General features: G+C 37.6%; 1 pseudogene; it reads left to right on the top strand.

Moving 5' to 3' along the window:
- LOC103007672 (UBX domain-containing protein 6-like) overlaps positions 1 to 12784 on the top strand; it is a 50152-nt pseudogene extending 37368 nt beyond the window's left edge.
- The last annotated feature ends 517 nt before the right edge of the window (positions 12785 to 13301 follow it).

Raw genomic sequence — 13301 nt, 5'->3', positions numbered from 1 at the left:
GCTACAAAAGTTCTTGGAGGTATTTTGATCCCTTGAAACTATGGGATAAAATTATGTTAATATAAACTTATGGGAGACCTTCAGGATGGTGGAGGAGTAAGATGTGGAGATCACCTTCCTCCCCACAAATATATCAAAAATGCATCTACATGTGGAACAACTCCTACAGAACACCTACTGAATGCTGGCAGAAGACCTCAGACTTCCCAAAAGGCAAGAAAATCCCCATGTACCTGGGTAGGGCAAAAGAAAAAGAAAAAAACAGAGACAAAAGAATAGGGACAGGACCTGCACCTCTGGGAGGGAGCTGTGGAGGAGGAAAAGTTTCCACACACTAGGGAGCCCCTTCACTGGCCAGGCTGGGGGGTGGGCTGGGGGGAAGCCTCAGAGCCACAGAGGAGAGCACAGCGGCAGAGGTGCAGAGGGCAAAGTAAAGAGATTCCCACACTGAGGTTTGGTGCTGACTGCACTCACCAACATGAGACACTTGTCTGCTCACCCGCCAAGGCGAGTGGGGTCTGGGAGCTGAGGTTCGGGCTTAGGAGGTCAGATCCCAGGGAGACCCTTCACAGAGAGCTGGCTGTGTGAAGACAGATTGAAGGGGGCTAATGTGCCACAGCTAGCCAGGAGGGAGTCAGGGGAAAAGTCTGGACCTACCTAAGAGGCAAGAGACCATTGTTTTGGGGTGCTTGAGGAGAGAGGATTCCTTCCCTGTGTGCCCACAGAAGTCAGAGCACCACCTAAGCAAGCTTCAGAGATGGGCGTGAGCCACAGCTATCAACTCGGATCACAGAGACCGGCATGAAACACTAATGCTGCTGCCGCTGTCACCAAGAATCCTGTGCACAAGCACAGGTCACTACCCACACCCATCCTGGGAGCCTGTGCAGCATGCTACTGCCAGGGTCCCGAGATCCAGGGACAATTTCCCCAGGAAAACACACAGCATGCCTCAGGCTGTTGCAACTTCATGTCAGCCTCTGTTGCCACAGGCTCGGGCCTCATTCCAACTATGACTACTGTACCACTCCCTCTTCCCAGCCTGAGTGAGCAAGAGCGCCCTAATCAGCTGCTGCTTTAACCTCCTCCTGTCTGGGCAGAGAACAGACACCTGAGGGTGACCTACACACAGAGGTGGGGCCAAAACCAAAGCTGAACCCCAAAAGCTGGGCAAACAAAGAAGAGAAAGGGAAATTTCTCTGTGCAACCTCAGGAGCAGCAGATTAAATCCCAACAATCAACCTGATAAATCCTGCATCTGTGGAATACATGAATAGACAAAGAATGTTCCCAAAATTGAGGTGGTGGATTTTGGAAGCAACTGCAGACTTGGGGTTTGCTTTCTGTGACTGATTTGTTTCTGATTTTTATGTTTATCTTAGTTTATTTTTAGTGCTTGTTATCATTGGTGGATACGTTTATTGGTTTGGTTGTTCTTTTTTTAAATTATATTAATCTATTTTATTATTTTATTATTTTTTAATTTTATTATTATTATTCTTTTCCTATTTTTTCATCCTTTTCTTCTGAGCCATGTGGCTGGCAGGGTCTTCGTGCTCTGGCTGGGTGTCAGGTCTGAGCCTCCGAGGTGGCAGAGCTGAATTCAGGACATTGGACCATGAGAGACCTCATGGCCCATGTAATATCAATTGGCAAAAGCTCTCCCAGAGATCTCCATCTCAACACTAAGACCCAGTTCCACTGAACGGCCTGCAAGCTCCAGTGTTAGATGCCCCATGCCAAACAACAAGCAAGACAGGAATACAACCCCACCCATTAGAAGAGAGGCTGCCTAAAGTCATACTAAGTTCACAGACACCCCAAAACACACCAGCGAATGCGGCCCTGCTCACCAGAAAGACAAGATCCAGCACCACCCACCAGAACACAGGCACCAGTCTCCTCCAACAGGAAGCCTACTCAAGCCAGTGAACCAACCTCACCCACTGGGGACAGACACCAAAAACAACGGGAACTATGAACATGCAGCCTGTGAAAAGGAGACCCCAAACACAGGAAGTTAAACAAAATGAGAAGACAGAGAAACATGCAACAGATGAAGGAGCAAGGTAAAAACACACCAGAGAAAAAATGAAGAGGAAATAGGGAGGCTACCTGAAAAAGAATTCAGAATAATGATAGTAAAGATGATCCAAAATGTTGGAAATAAAATGGATAAAATACAAGAAATGTTTAACAAGGACCTAGAAGAACTAAAGAGCAAACAAACAATGATGAACAACAAAATAAATGAACTTAAAAATTCTCTGGAAGGAATCAATAGCAGAATAACTGAAGTAGAAGAATGGATAAATGATCTGGAAGATAAAATAGTGGAAATAAAAGCCATAGAGCAGAATAAAGACAAAAGAATGAAAATAATTGAGGACAGTCTCAGAGACCTCTGGGACAATATTAAATACACAGACATTCAAATTATAGGTGTCCCAGAAGAAGAAGAGAAAAAGAAAGCATCTGGGAAAATATTTGAATAGATTATAGTTGAACAGTCCCCTAATATGGGAAAGGAAATAGTCAATCAAGTCCAGGAAGCGAGAACAGTCCCATACAGGATAAATCTAAGGAGATACATGCCAAGACACACATTAATCAAACTACCAAAAATTAAATACAAAGAAAAAATATTAAAAGCAGCAAGGGAAAAGCAACAAATAACGTACAAGGGAATCCCCATAAGGTTAACAGCTAATCTTTCAGCAGAAACTCTGTAAGCCAGAAGGGAGTAGCAGGACATATCTAAAGTGATGAAAGGGAAAAACCTGCAACCAAGATTAGTCTACCCAGCAAGGATCTCATTTAGATTCAATGGAGAAATTAAAACCTTTACAGACAAGCAAAAGCTAAGAGAATTCATCACCAGCAAACCAGCTCTACAACAAATGCTAAAGGAACTTCTCCAGGCAGGAAACACAAGAGAAGGAAAAGACCTACAAAAACAAACCCAAACAATTAAGAAAATGGTAATAGGAACATACATGTCAATAATTACCTTAAATGTAAATGGATTAATTGCTCCAACCAAAAGACATAGACTGGCTGAATGGATACAAAAACAAGACCTGTATATATGCTGTCTATAAGAAACCCACTTCAGACCTAGGGACACATACAGACTGAAAGTGAGGGGATGGAAAAAGATATTCCATGCAAATGGAAATCAAAAGAAAGCTGAAGTAGTAATTCTCATATCAGACAAACTACACTTTAAAACAAAGACTATTACAAGAGACAAAGAGAGACACTACATAATGATCAAGGGATCAATCCAAGAAGAAGATATAACAATTGTAAATATTTGTTCATCCAACATAGGAGCATCTCAATACATAAGGCAAATACTAACAGCCATAAAAGGGGAAATCAACAGTAACACAATCATAGTAGGAGACTTTTAACACCCCACTTTCACCAAAGGACAGATCATCCAAAATGAAAATAAATAAGGAAACACGAGCTTTAAATGATACATTAAACAAGATGGACTTAATTGATATTTATAGGACATTCCATCCAAAAACAATAGAATACACTTTCTACTCAAGTGCTCATGGAACATTCTCCAGGATAGATCCTATCTTGGGTCACAAATCAAGCCTTGGTAAATTTAAGAAAATTGAAATCATATCAAGTATCTTTTCTGAACACAACACTATGAGACTAGATATCAAATACAGGAAAAAATCTGTAAAAAATACAAACACAAGGAGGCTAAACAATACAATGCTAAATAATGAAGAAATCACTGAAGAAATCAAAGAGGAAATCAAAAAATACCTAGAAACAAATGAAAATGAGAACACAATGACAAAACCCACGGGATGCAGCAAAAGCAGTTCTAAGAGGGAAGTTTATAGCAATACAATCCTACCTCAAGAAACAAGAAACATCTCAAATAAATTTCCTAACCTTACACCTAAAGCAATTAGAGAAAGAAGAACAAAAACAATAACCCCAGAGTTAGCAGAAGGAAAGAAATCATAAAGATCAGATCAGAAATAAATGAAAAATAAATGAAGGAAACAATAGCAAAGATCAGGAAAACTAAAAGCTGGTTCTTTGAGAAGATAAACAAAATTGATAAGCCATTAGCCAGACTCATCAAGGAAAAAAGGGAGAAGACTCAAATCAACAGAATTAGAAATGAAAAAGGAGAAGTAACAACCAACACTGCAGAAATACAAAGGATCATGAGAGATTACTACAAGCAACTATATGCCAATAAATTGGACAACCTGGAAGAAATGGACAAATTCTTAGAAAAGCACAACCTTCCGAGGCTGAACCAGGAAGAAATAGAAAATATAAACAGACCAGTCACAAGCACTGAAATTGAAACTGTGATTAAAAATCTTCCAACAAACAAAAGCCCAGGACCAGATGGCTGCACAGGTGAATTCTATCAAACATTTAGAGAAGAGCTAACACCTATCCTTCTCAAACTCTTCCAAAATAGAGCAGAGGGAGGAACACTCCCAAACTCATTCTACAAGGCCACCATCACCCTGATACCAAAACCAGACAAAGATGTCACAAGAAAAGAAAACTGCAGGCCAATATCACTGATGAACATAGATGTAAAATTCCTCAACAAAATACTAGCAAACAGAATCCAACAGCACATTAAACAGATCATACACCATGATCAAGTACGGTTTATCTCAGGAATGCAAGGATTCTTCAATATACATAAATCAGTCAATGTGATACACCATATTAATAAATTGAAGGATAAAATCCCTATGATAATCTCAATAGATGTAGAAAAAGCTTTCAACAAAATTCAATGCCCATTTATGATAAAAACTCTCCAGAAAGTAGGCAGAGAGGGAACCTACCTCAACATAATAAAGCCCATATATGACAAACCCACAGCCAACATCGTTCTCAATGGTGAAAAACTGAAAGCATTTCCTCTAAGATCAGGAACAAGACAAAGTTGCCCACTCTCAACACTATTATGCAACATAGTTTTGGATGTTTTAGCCATGGCAATCGGAGAAGAAAAAGAAATAAAAGGAATCCAAATAACAAAAGAAGAAGTAAAACTGGCACTGTTTGCCGATAACATGATCCTATACATAAAGAATCCTAAAGATGCTACCAGAAAACTACTAGAGCTAAACAATGAATTTGGTAAAGTAGCAGGATACAAAATTAATGTACAGAAATCTCTTGCATTCCTATACACTAATGATGAAAAATCTGAAAGAGAAATTAAGGAAACAATCCCTTTTACCATTGCAACAAAAAGAATGAAATACCGAGGAATAAACCTACCTAAGGAGACGAAAGACCTGTATGCAGAAAACTATGACACTGATGAAAGAAATTAAAGACGATACAAGCAGATGGAGAGATACACCATGTTCTTGGATTGGAAGAATCAACTTTGTGGAAATGACTCTATTAACCAAAGCAATCTACAGATTCAGTGCAATTCCTATCAAACTACCAATGGCATTTTTCACAGAACTGGACCAAAAAATTTCACAATTTGTATGGAAACACAAAAGACCCCAAATAGCCAAAGTAATCTTGAGAAAGAAAAATGGAGCTGGAGGAATCAGGCTCCCTGACTTCAGACTATACTACGAGGCTACAGGTAATCAAGACAGTATGGTACTGGCACAAAAACAGAAATATAGATCAATGGAACAAGATAGAAAGCCCAGAGATAAACCCATGCACATATGGTCACCTTATCTTTGATAAAGGAGGCAAGCATATACAGTGGAGAAAAGACAGCCTCTTCAATAAGTGGTGCTGGGAAAATTGGACAGATATATGTAAAAGTATGAAATTAGAACACTCCCTGACACCACACACAAAAATAAACTCAAATGGATTAAAGACCTAAGTGTAAGGCCAGACACTATCAAACTCTTAGAGGAAAACATAGGCAGAACACTCTATGACATAAATCACAGCAAGATCCTTTTTGACCCAGCTCCTAGAGAAATGGAAATAAAAACACAAATAAACAAATGGGACCTAATGAAACTTAAAAGCTTTTGCACAGCAAAGGAAACCATAAACAAGACGAAAAGGCAACCCTCAGAATGGGAGAAAATATTTGCAAACGAAGCAACTGACAAAGGATTAATCTCCAAAATATACAAGCAGCTCATGCAGTTCAATTTCAAAATCAAACAACCCAATCCAAAAATGGGCAGAAGCCCTAAATAGACATTTCTCCAAAGAAGATATACAGATTGCCAACAAACACATGAAAGGATGCTCAACATCACTAATCATTAGAGAAATGCAAATCAAAACTACAATGAGGTATCACCTCACACCAGTCAGAATGGCCATCATCAAAAAATCTACAAACAATAAATGCTGGAGAGGGTGTGGAGAAAAGGGAGTCCTCCTACACTGTTGGTGAGAATGTAAATTGATACAGCCACTATGGAGAAAAGTATGGAAGTTCCTTAAAAAACTAAAAATAGAACTAGCATATGACCCGGCAATCCCACTACTGGGCATATACCCTGAGAAAACCATAATGCAAAAAGAGACATGTACCACAACGTTCATTGCAGCACTATTTACAATAGCCAGGACATGGGTGCAACCTAAGTGTCCACAACAGATGAATGCATAAAGAAGATGTAGCACATATATGCAATGGAATATTACTCAGCCATAAAAAGAAACGAAATTGAGTTATTTGTAGTGAGGTGGATGGACCTAGAGTCTGTCATACAGAGTGAAGTAAGTCAGAAAAAGAAAAACAGATACCATATGCTAACACATATATATGGAATCTAAAAAAAAAAAAAATGGTTCTGATGAATCTAGGGGCAGGACAGGAATAAAAACACAGACGTAGAGAATGGACTTGAGGACAGGGTGAGGGGGAAGGGTAAGCTGGGACGAAGGGAGGAGAGTACCATTGACATATATACACTACCAAATGTAAAATAGATAGCTACTGGGAAGCAGCTGCATAGCTGCTGAGATCAGCTCAGTGCTTTGTTACCACCTAGAGGGGTGGGATAGGGAGTGTGGAAGTACGGCGCAAGAGGGAGGGGATGTGGAGATATATGTATACATATAGCTGATTCACTTTGTTATACACCAGAAACTAACACAACATTGTAAAGCAATTATACTCCAATAAAGTTGTTTAAAAAATATGAACTTATAACATGTAAACATGGTGTTAAAATTGACTAAGTTTGTAGGTGTCATAACAATCTGGCTAACTTCTGGAATATGAACGTGTAAATGAAAGGGTATTCAAAGGTCACAATAAAAAAGGTGAAAGTGTAGCTTCTCTCTTTAAGTCTGCCACAATATCTTGAAACCTGCAACCAGCTACTTAGAAGAAACTTTTTTGTACAAAAAAAGGAAACTAAAGAAGATAGATATGAAAGGAGAGAAACCTCCTTTAAACTGGACTGTGCTTTGGGCCAGTAAGAAGGTGGCTCAAGGGAGTTTCTAGGCAAGAGACCCAGGCAAAGTGAAATAACCCTTTTTAAGAGTGTAGATTTAAGGAGTGTAGTTTCGATATTGAACTGCAGCAGATACGCCCAGAAAGAATTCCAGAAAGGACTTTGTTTCATCAGTGGCCAATGCAGTAAAAGGATGATGTTAACTTCAACTGCGGTTGGAGGCAAAGGTGAATTGAGTAGGTAAAAGTTGAAACCCCTTATCAGTGTGCAGTAGAGTCAAGGTGAAAAATGGAACACTATCATGCATTTTTAAGTGTTTTGTACCTCCCAGTGTAGCAGAAGAGTTTTGCTCTCTAACCTATGAGTTTTGCTAGAAACACTGCCAATGAAAGATACTGAATAAGAATAGTGAAAAGGCCCTAGTCCCATTGTAAGATTCCTACTTTTAGATGAGAGACTCCCAAGCTCCTGGGAGGTAACAGTAGACAACTACTAGGGCTGGAATCACACAATCTTAATTGATTGTTTCCTATGATTCAGGCACTGGTTAAGTGCATTTTATGAATCATTTTATTTAATCATAACTCTACAGAGAGTTGTATTTCTATTTAATATATGAAGGAAATAAGGCTTTAAACAATGAAGTGTTATACCAAAATCCCAAATATGTTAATAGCAAAGATGGGATAAAAAACAAGGTATATCTCTTTCCAGAGCCAGTGTTCTTAGATTATATACTATACTCTTCGTTGGTGAACCATGCAATTTGTAAGTCACTCAGATTTGCTTTGGTATAGAAACCACCAAGGGGCTAGATGCACACCATTGTGAATAACATTTAGTACATTTGTGTAGGTAGAATCTCTGCTTGACCCATAAGCTCTCAACAGAGAGAATTTGCAGAATAATAATAAGCATGAAGCAAATACAACATTAGACTTAAAAGAAGAAAAGAAACTAAAATCACTAATAAAGCAATACAAGTATAGTATTTATAATTTGGTTTTTTAAGTCATTATTAGTACTATACATGTGAAAATATATGAAGTGGAGAATAATACCCTGGAAAGGAAATGTTTGGCTGCAGACCCTCAAAGCATTCCCTCCCTTTACCGAGTGACATTCCTGGGAATAAAGAAGGCAGATAACCCCACTGAGAGTCTCCTTGTAAATATAATGACGTCAGACCTTCTGGCGTTTGCGCTCAGGTCTTAATTTATAAAGATGACTGAGTGATCACACTGTGAAGTCAATGCCATTGAAAGAAAAGTTTAATGTTACTTCAATTTCTCATAGAAACAAGAGACATGACTCACCACACAGATCCACAGGAGAAACACCAGGTTTTGGTCAGGAAGCAGAAGCAGAAGTGAGGAAAAAACCCATGTCTTTACTGGGGTTTCTACAAGACAGGCAAAGCAAGACAGGGTAAACAGTTTAGGATTGGGTGGTTTGAATAAAGTTGGCTGGCTTTGGGTTATACGGGTGGTCTCTAGTTGCCTGGGACCTGGCCTTGGGATAATTAAGACAGAAGGCTACTGCCTGCTGGGGTATATGAGTCCAGAGGAGGGATAGATCTGGATTGATTAATTTGCATATCAAAGGTTTGCAGGCCAAGTCCCTTGCCATCTCTAAGAATTGGCTAGCCCAGAAGGGACAGTCTCCTCAGCCAGAAAGTTTTTTTAAGATGTCAAAACATGTGACACAGGTGTGATGGATCCAGGAGTGATCTCCTTGGAGCTCTGGAGCATTTCATCAGCCTGGGATTCCACCCATTTGAGCTGGCAATGGGCCCTATTGTTTCTAGGACACCTAGAATTCATCATTTGTACCTGGCTCGTTTTATTCACTTATACTTCTAATTTCTTTGTAGTCGAGTCATTTCCTGTTTAAATCTCTTCAGCTTTTCCTCTTTGACCCAGAACTGACTGAACAATATCTCTGCTATGCAGTGCATGAAAGATTCTTCTCAAAAGTAAGCCATTTGTGGGATGTTAGTCTGTCACGGGAAAAAAGGCAAAGTAATCAAGAGATTCAGTTAGCCCACCTGATTTGGGAAGTTTTCCACCAGCTTAGCTCTTATTCAACACCCTGAGGCCTTTTATCCAATCACTCATGTTTGACCACTTGTTCTAGGAAAAAATGTTGGGGTGACCTCACAGAGTCTATAACTGAAATGAACAGAGGAATCAGCAGTCAGAGTGACCCAAGGAAAACTGAGGGCAACTCAGGAATCATAATTTAATTTTCACTTAGAGTTCTCAATCAAAAATTTAAAATAGGATTATAAAAATAGTATCTACTCCTGATGGAAAATTTGGAAAAACAGAAATATAAAACAGGAAAAAACACAAGTCCACCACTGATATATATTGGGTGTATTTATTTTCATTCTGTGTTCTCTGCCCACATGAATGTATAAAATTGAGATCATACTATATATACATGGTTTTATGTTAATTTTTATCTAACACTATACTATAGTCATTTCCCATGTTATGAAGCATTGTAAACATTGATTTTAATGGCTGTATAATATTTCATCCTACAAGTAAATGATGATTTATTTAAACATTCCCCTTATTGGGGCACTTAGGTTGTTTGCAGTTGTTTTTTCATTTGTTTTTTGTGGGGTTTTTGTTTTTGTTTTTTTGAAGTAACACTGTAATGAATATCTGTACATATAAATATTTTACTACAATTAAATTTATTTGCTAAGGAAAAGAAAGGTTTCAAAATATAATATACAGAAAATAAATATATATATATAAAACAATATACCTGGCAAATAAACAAATAATATTTTCTAGCAAGAGAGTCCTCATCTAAGGCATGCTTTTAGCAGAATCTATCTGATCTGTCTACTATTGCCTATGCAGGGGTCAGCAAACCATGACCCATGAGTTAAGAATGTTTTGACATTTCTTAAGTGTTGTAAAAATAGAATACAAAGATTAACAGAGACTATATGTGGCCCACAAAGTCTAAAAAATATTGACTGTCTGGCCCTTGACAGAAAAAAAATAAAATTTCTAACCCCTGAATTATTGTAAACAAACAAATCTATGGATTGATGGGGAAAAATAAATTTGCTAGAAACATCAACATTAGGAAGTAAAACTGTTCTGCTACATTAGGATGTACAAAACACTTAAAAATGCATGATTATGTTATATTTTTCAACAACTACACATGTTGATCAAGGGTTTCAAGTTTTACTTATTAAATTCACCTATGGCTTAATGTGGAAAATGTCACTTAAGCAATGTACCTATCAGAATATAAAATGGAAATATTTCATGACCAAAACAACTCCTTTCTGCACAACTGATGTGATGAAATATGGAGCTTAGAGACCTTTTATGTTGATATGGGCCAGAGAATGCCCTAATGTGGCAAGAAAAAAACCTGGGGATATTTGTGGTCCTTATGCCTCCCTCTGCTTTGTCAGTGCTCACAATTAATTGTATCTTTGATATTGTTAGTAAAGTAAACTGGTTAAAGTCCTTGATTTCTTAATTCTCTAATAATTTGATATTTAGTGTTAATTCACACAGTTTCTGTTCAATCATTTTCATATACAAAAATGTAATGGTGATGTTTTATAGAAAGAAACACTAAAGAGTGAAAAAGGAAAACTGCAAACCTGAGCATTTAGGATTATATTATGGACTGAATGTTCATGAAATCCTCAAATTTATATATCGAAGCCCTAATCCCCACTGTGATTGTATTTGGAGGTGGGGCCTCTGGGAGATAATTAGGTTTACAGGAGGTCATGAGAATGGGACCCTCATGATGGGATTAGTGTCCTTATAAGAAAAGACACCAGAGAGAGGGCTCTCTTTCTCTCTCTAATATGTGAGTACACATCAAAAAAAGATGGCCCTCTGCAAGCCAGAGAGAGGTCTCACCAGAACCTGACCATGCTGACACCCTGATCTTGGACTTCCAGCCTCGAGAACTGTGAGAACATAAATTTCTGTTGTTTAAGCCACCCCGGGTCTTCAGTATTTTGTTATGACAGCCCGAGCTAAGACAGATTTCACCCAGGATACTCTCGCTAGAATAAGGACATGGTAATATTGCTAAGCTGACTAGGCCAGTGTTGATGCAGGGATAATGCATGATGATAATGTTGACTAGAATTACATCCACCAAATGAACATTGAACAGATGAAGATGGATGTTGTACACATTGCAATAATTGGTATGATTTTTCCTGTGACTTCACATGGGAGGCAGGAGTTAGGTCCTCAGTGTCTGATGTCAGTCTAACAGGCAGTGAGCCATCAGCCTTAGGTATCAGAGAATGAGATGTCGTTGTTAGCTCCACTTCATCTTGAATTTTTGTGTGTGTATAGACCCTGCTGCTGGTGATTGTTAATTCTTTTTTTAAAAAAATGGTGACAGGTAGCCATCATGTATGTTAAGCTGCTTGTCATTTTCTTGAAACAATATCAATGGATTCTTAATACTGGCTGGCATTTCCTGTATGATTATTCATCATTTCCTAGAAATATAATCTTTAAGGTTTGGGATTTTTTTAAACCTCATTGTTAATTAATGTTTTATTCTAGTCCTTAAGTAATCAATCTCTTCTTTCAGAATGCTGATGAAACTATCACAATCTGTTACTCTATCCACTTAAATTTTGTTTTTTTTCATCTTTATAAATTGTTAGATTCATTCAAACATTATTTATATGGCTGTCACTAAAATTGTTTACATCGTTCAAATTTGGGTTTTTTAAACTGTTTTTTTAAACATAATGAGGCATTAACATATACACACTGTATATAAAATAGATGATCAATAAGGACTTACTGTAAAGCATGGGGAACTCTACTCAATACTCTGTAATAACCTATGTGAGAAAAGAATCTGAAAAAGAATAGATATATGTATATGCGTAACTGAATCACTTTGCTGTACACCTGAAACTACCACAACATTTTAAATCAACTATACTCCAATAGAAAATAAAAATTTTTTAAATAAATAAATAAACATAGTGATGCAAAGATCAATATTTAAGGGCTGGCAGTATTCTATCTCTTTGAGATCCATACCGTAGTAATGTAGAATCTGAAGAATGTAATCTGTAAATATGTGACTTTGAACCTGAAAACAGACCTTGTTGGAGAATACACAAGGATGACATGGTAATTTCCAGCTAGAGATGCGAAAAGTTATCAGTCTCATTATGTATAAACTGTAGTTCCTCACGGGGCCAGGAGCATTGTATATGACTAGTGACATTGCAATCATTTCTTTTCTAGGGTACCAATTGCTCTCCAGTATTAGACACCTGTGGCACTCATGTGGTTGTAAAGCTGCGGTCACAGTTTGTTGTTGTTTGACCACCACAGTAGAACTATGCATTTTTGGAAAGGCAACGTAATTTATTTTCTTTCCTTTTATTATTTATGTATTTATTTTTGGTACACATGTAGTAATATTTGAGTAAGTCAAAGGATATAATTTTACAGTAAAATATACATGCTTTTCTTAAATTCGTTTTGCATGTTTTCTTTTCGGTGAAATTTTCAGTGATTTTTTTTAAAGCTATACCGCATAATCATTTATTTGTATCACAATGGAGTTCCAAGTGTTCAGATGATTAAATGAGTTGTCCCTTGAGGAACAGCAAAAAGGAAAACACTGTTGTGCTGCTTCATTAGACTCGTAACCAAATAATGAAGGAAAACCAATTTGAAACCAACAGTAAGAGGTCACCTTATTAAAACTATCCAAGTCAACTTAAGACAAATGAACGCAATAAAAAATTAAATATCTGTAGCATTTTTCATCATTGAATATGGTTAGAATTGTAAAGTCTGTTTATTAAAAAATGTTGATTCTCATTGGGTACTTTAT

The sequence above is a fragment of the Balaenoptera acutorostrata genome, chromosome 5 (genome assembly GCF_949987535.1).
Source record: "Balaenoptera acutorostrata chromosome 5, mBalAcu1.1, whole genome shotgun sequence".
In the NCBI taxonomy this organism is placed as follows: Eukaryota; Metazoa; Chordata; class Mammalia; order Artiodactyla; family Balaenopteridae; genus Balaenoptera; species Balaenoptera acutorostrata.
Note: the sequence above shows the minus strand (reverse complement) of the source record. Positions and strands in the feature narration are given on the sequence as shown.